The following is a 5,831-nucleotide window of genomic DNA, read 5'->3' as shown; positions in this document are numbered from 1 at the left end:
ACTTAATTTATTAAAGTATAACATGAGGTGTACACATAGTTATATAAAATTGTTAATACATACGTGTTAAATACGAATGCTCCAAACTGTACTGTTGGTGGATCGTGTACGTCGACCACTCACAAGGATGTTTTTTAACGAGACAAGTGGTTCGTATTTTCTCCACGGTCTGTTGCTAAATAATAAGAGATGTCCCGGGCCTAGTCCCCGGCGAGGTCAGAGGTCAGAGGTCAGAGGCTATGCTCGGGGTAGACGGGAATGAATGTTGATAGGATATACATGTACATGAGACATCAATTCTTTTTTATAACGTCACAAAATCGTTCATGCACATACAAATCTTTCTTACTTTAATAACAAACGAAAATTGATTCTAATAACATACACTGAATGATACTAATGGCAATACGCATGACATATTAAGGAAAATCGTCTATTTTTTTATGTACTTCAGATTTTTTTTTGACATCATGAATCGTGCCGGTGACGGACAATGGATTATTACTGTACATAGATCTGCCTTACTTTTATTCCCTGTCAGGCGCGGATCCAATGGGATGGTGCTGGAAGTCGAAGTTGTTACCATGAAAACGTCAACCCGTGAAAATTAATACTAAGTTTAGTTCATCTACAAACCTGTAATACATTTGGATAAATTTATAATTGAGTGAAACTTGAGTCTGTGACTTTAAAATGGTGAAATACCCTCTAAAAATAGACTAAAACTCGACTCCATAGCCGTTACTTCTAAGACGCACGAGCGTTTTTAAAAATATGATAAATGCATTTTGTGATATTAAAAACACCAGGATGACCAAAAACACTTCGAATGTACGGAAATGGATAATCTAAGGAATAAAATGTAAGTAAAGTATGATTTCTGTTATCAAAAACGGCTCTAATAGTAAAAAAATATGCCTTAGTGTTTAAAAACTAGGATATGTCCCTTTAATATGCGTATTGATCTCAACGTGATACTACGCACATTCATCTGAATATAGTTTAACTTCTGAAATGTGCGAAAAGATCGCTGATTGATATTTATGATCATATTTATTTTAAATGAGTATAAATATAAACTATTTGTGCATGGATCTAATTCAACCTAACAGGCCCGTGGGAACCGGAGTGGGGGGGGGGGGGGGGGGGGGGGGGGCGAGGGCCTTTTGTGAGCCTTTTTTTTTGTATCACATTAATGTTTGCCATCGTAACCAAAATCTGATACAGTGTTTGTACCCTATCCGTCAGTGTACCATCCTCCCCCCCCCCCCCCCCACACACACACTCCACACACACACATTCTCCCAAAGTCGTTCCTACGGGCCTGCCTAATGATGACATCTTATATTGATACTGTGCTGTTCTGTTCCAATGTTTTCTGCAACTGTTGAGTGGATATACATGTATCGATAGAGGTAAGAGATTGATTTATTGATTGATTGATTGACTGACTGACTGACTGGCTGACTGACTGGCTGGCTGACTGGCTGGCTGGCTGGCTGGCTGGTTGACTGGTTTGCTGGTTGGTTGGTTGGTTGACTGGTTGGTTGGTTGGTTGACTGGTTGGTTGGTTGGTTGATTGATTGATTGATTGATTGATTGTTTCTTTATCAGGACCAATGAAGCAGGAGGTGGGGTGCATATGCAAAGGGCGTAGCCAATATTTTATATTGTGGAGGGGCACCCACATTGGGATGAGAAACCCACACTGTCAATGGGTCGTGTTATGAAGCGACAGGTAGGCCTACATATAAAATATGTTGGTGGGGTGGGCTGATTGGTTCAATCCGCCACTGGTGTGTACGAGTACGTTTGTGTGTACTTGTATGTGCGTGTTTGTACTTGTTTGCATGTATGCGTGTGTGCGATGCGTGTGCGTTCCTGTTTGCATGTATGCGTGCATGCGTATGTCTGTGCGTGTTACTGGCAGAACGTATACACATATAACTGTCATGATGACCATCAGTATATTCTCCTTGTCGGGTGGGTTTTATATGAAAAGACAACTAGCATGGCCTGGATGTGACAACTGGGATCGATCCCGGTCGGAGGGCTCGTTGAACTATGTCTCGTTAAACGCCGTGGTATATGCTATCCTTTCTGTGGGATGGTGCATATAAAATATCTCTTGCTACTAATGGAAACATGCAGCGAGTTTCACCTCTAAGATTATCTGTCGAAATTACCAAATGTTTGACATCCAATAGCCAATGATTAATAAATCAATATGACAAATTCAATGAAATTATTAATTTTGACGTGCATCATTCAGCTAAAATTACGTCTCACTCATATTATACAAAATAAAATAAACATAAAAGTATATGAATCATTCCTCTTTTCTCTCTCTCTCTCTCTCTCTCTCTCTCTCTCTCTCTCTCTCTCTCTCTCTCTCTCTCTTTTATCCCACTGTCCCCTTTCCTTTCACTCCTTTGAATTCCATCTCATTTTCCCCCGATCTGGCGACTCCTGTCTTTGAACTTCTTTCGCTGTCCACCTCCACCTCCCAGTACATGTCTCTCCAACCGCGACATGTGCTTGTCTCTTCTGGCTATCCATGCCACACACCTGTCATTCCACATCAGCTTTTAGCTGTGGGCTTTAATCTGACCACTTCGGAGAGTGTTCAGTAGTTACTTCTGGCATTGTTAAGAGGCACCTGTGACTACCTACTATGCGCCCCTACTACTGGCGGTCGTTAGTTAGTGCTGTGGGTCAGACCAGCTTTATTAGCGGCAGAGGACGAGGCTGCCAGGTGGATGCAGGGAAGTACACAGAGACCCGCGGAGGAAGTTTATATATGTTTTTTAAATCAGCCTTTATTGAATTAAGAGACAGTATAGACACATTCATTTTATTTTATGACTGTACCAAAGTCTTGACTTGAACGGATGGGGTAGGGCAAATCCACAAAATCATAAAAACAAAAAAAGAGAGTTTGTTTTGTTTAACGACATCACTAGATCACATTGATTATTAATCATCGGCTATTGAATCTCAATTTTGACATATAGTCTTAGATCCAAAACCAGCTACATTTTTTCTATTAGTAGCAAGGGATCTTTTATATGCACCATCCCAAAAACAGGATGACACATACCACTGTCTTTGATATAGGCCTACCAGTCGTGGTGCACTGGATGGAACGAATAAACAGACAAAAACATAATGCTATTTTTAACTCGCTTTTTATTCATGCAAAATGTTACACGATATACAAGTACAATTCTGTAAGGGGAACTTAACATATGTGTTCCCTTAAAGATGCTAAAAGATAAAATACAAATTGAAAAATATATACTTTACAAAAACTGTGAATTAAAAGAATGTTATAAATATCTGGCACCTTGGTCTAGGTTCCCAGAAACAAGACATGACAATATATTACAACACAAAACTTACAAAACAAAGTTTCTTTAAATTCGTGTTTTCTTTGTTTCCTCCTTTATTTCTTTCTTTCTTTCCTTTCTTTCCCGTTTCCATTCTTTAACTCGTTTTGTTTTTACTTCCAAATTATGTTATATAACAGCGGATTTCCTATCTTTCTTTATGTGGACCAAATGACCATATGCTAGACAGCAACTAGCTGTAGTTGAAAATGTGTCGAGTGTCACTAAACAAAACAGAATTTCACTTCATTTTAGTCATATGATGGCTGAACGTAACCCAGTGGTAAGGCGCTCGTCTGATGCGCGATCCGATCGACGCCGTCTATGGGCTTATTGGGCTGTTTCTCGTTCCAGCCTGTGTCCCACGTCTAGTTTATCAAAGGCTGTGGTTTGTGCTATCCTGTCTGTGTGATTTGTTTTGTTGTTTTTAGTTTCTGTGTTGTTGTTGTTGTTTTTTTTTCTTTCGTTTTTTTTTTTTTGGGGGGGGGTAATTGTTTTTTGTTGCGGGTATTTGGGGATTATTTTGGGGAGAGGGTTGGTGCAATTATTCATTCATTCATTCGACGTATTTTCGAGCTTATATCCAATTAAGGTTCAAGCACGCTGTCCTAGCTATCTGGGCCGTCTGTCCAGGTGTTAGTGAGAAAGAAGTCGGTGTAGTGGTCTTACACCTACCCATTTAGTCATTAAAACTCGCTCTGGGTGGGAACCGGTACCGGGCTGCGAACCCAGTACGTATCACCCTTATTACCGATGGCCTAACCATGACATCACTGAGGCCGGTGGTGCATATAAATGATCCCTTGCTACTAATGGAAATATGTAGCTGGTTATACTCTCTAGGACTATATGTCAAAATTACCATATGTTTGTCATCATATAGCCAATGATTAATAAATCAATGTGCTTTGGTGGTTTCGTTAAACAAAACAAACTTTGACTTTTTCACTCATATGTGTCATCGTGACTGAATAGCACTGACTGTTTCACGCGTGACTGTCCGGGTTGTTAGTGTTCATATGACTGTAAGTTGCGTCGAAATGAGGACACTGTTTTGTGAACATTGTCCTGTCGTAGATGTCGGCGTCTTTCGCACTCTGAATATGACTGTATGCTTCGCCCTCATTCCCTTGATAATCCTTCACATTGATGCGTACTGTGTAGCTCGTCATAATCGTCCTCCTCGTCGTCTTTTCCCCGCTGTTTCCCGTCCACGTGATTGTAAGTCTCGTCATTTTGTTGTATCGTATGTGTCAATACTTCCACCATCACCACCTCGACTATGAATGCGACTGTATGCATCCCTGTTACTTGTCTGTTGACCTTCCGTCTGAGTACTGGCGTGTAATTCATCATAATCATCATCCTCTGCATTCTCAAACTTCTTCTCATTCATATGGCTATACGTTGCGTTATGAGAAGGGGCTACTTTTGTTGTCGTTGCTCGATCATAAGGATCATCAGAACTTACAGAAGCATCACCCAGACTGTGAATGTGACTGTATGCTTTTCTGTCATCTCTTTGCTGATTCTTTGTTCCCGTGTGAGCATGCAGTTCGTCATAATCATCATCCTCATCTGCATGTACGGTCCTAGGATCCACAGCTACTCTGACGAGTGATGGTTTGGAATATTCGTAGTCTGGGATTCCCTGTTGGGTATTCTCACCTACCAGCCCAGTCTCAGATCGAGGAAAATGTTCGTTAGTATGATGGTCAGACTGAACACGTTGATCACCAGTCAGTTCAAAGACGTCCCCACCTGAACGTGCTTGGGTATCAGGGTCAGATGATTTGTCTTGAAAGCAACCACGTCTCCTTCTAAAATAAAGAAGGTAATAACTTTTTTATTACACATATGGTTAAAGATATTTTGGTTTATATCGAAGTGTTACGTCCCACTAGAATGTGGAGTAACACTTTGACGTTGACTGACGCACAGCGACCGTAGTGGAACGTCTACCAAACTATATCAGTGATATAATTAAAATCGATTGTGGATAATAAATAACATATTAACTTTCATGTTTATGTCCTTCATGAAATAATTTGCGTTGTCAATTGAACATTAATTCATTCAAGATATAAACATGATAGGAAATGGAAGCTCATTTAATATCCTGTAAATTTATTATAAACGTGAATCACAAAACCGTTATTCAAGGTCACAACCTTATATATGCACGATGTAGAGTCAAATAAGGATTTAGCAAAATAGTGGTTGATTCCTTGGATCTCTAGTGTCTCGTCTATAGGAGGACAGCCAGTTCCGAGGAGATGTTTTACTGGACAGTGTATTCCTCCTGCACCGCTCAAAGAGGGCTGCCACTCACAGACTATTTATTAACTCAAAACTAGCACAGGGCAGAGCTCATTGGAATGAATATGCTGTGAAGACATGCACTCATGAACCTCTGACAGAACAGTGATGATTTCAATTACT

The 5,831-nt window shown here is 40.2% G+C and overlaps 1 protein-coding gene across 2 annotated transcripts in view; it reads right to left on the bottom strand.

The window, feature by feature from the left end:
- The window catches only part of LOC121391428, a 50,205-nt gene extending 50,009 nt beyond the window's left edge, over positions 1-196 (bottom strand). For both annotated transcript variants that reach the window (XM_041523070.1, XM_041523071.1), the window contains exon 1: positions 64-196. The gene's annotated coding sequence lies outside the window, so the exon portion shown is untranslated. The remainder of the gene's footprint in view (positions 1-63) is intronic.
- Positions 197-5,831: the final 5,635 nt, after the last annotated feature.

The sequence above is a fragment of the Gigantopelta aegis genome, unplaced genomic scaffold (assembly GCF_016097555.1).
Source record: "Gigantopelta aegis isolate Gae_Host unplaced genomic scaffold, Gae_host_genome ctg2403_pilon_pilon:::debris, whole genome shotgun sequence".
Taxonomy (NCBI): domain Eukaryota; kingdom Metazoa; phylum Mollusca; class Gastropoda; order Neomphalida; family Peltospiridae; genus Gigantopelta; species Gigantopelta aegis.
This window is presented reverse-complemented; position numbering and strand designations above follow the sequence as displayed.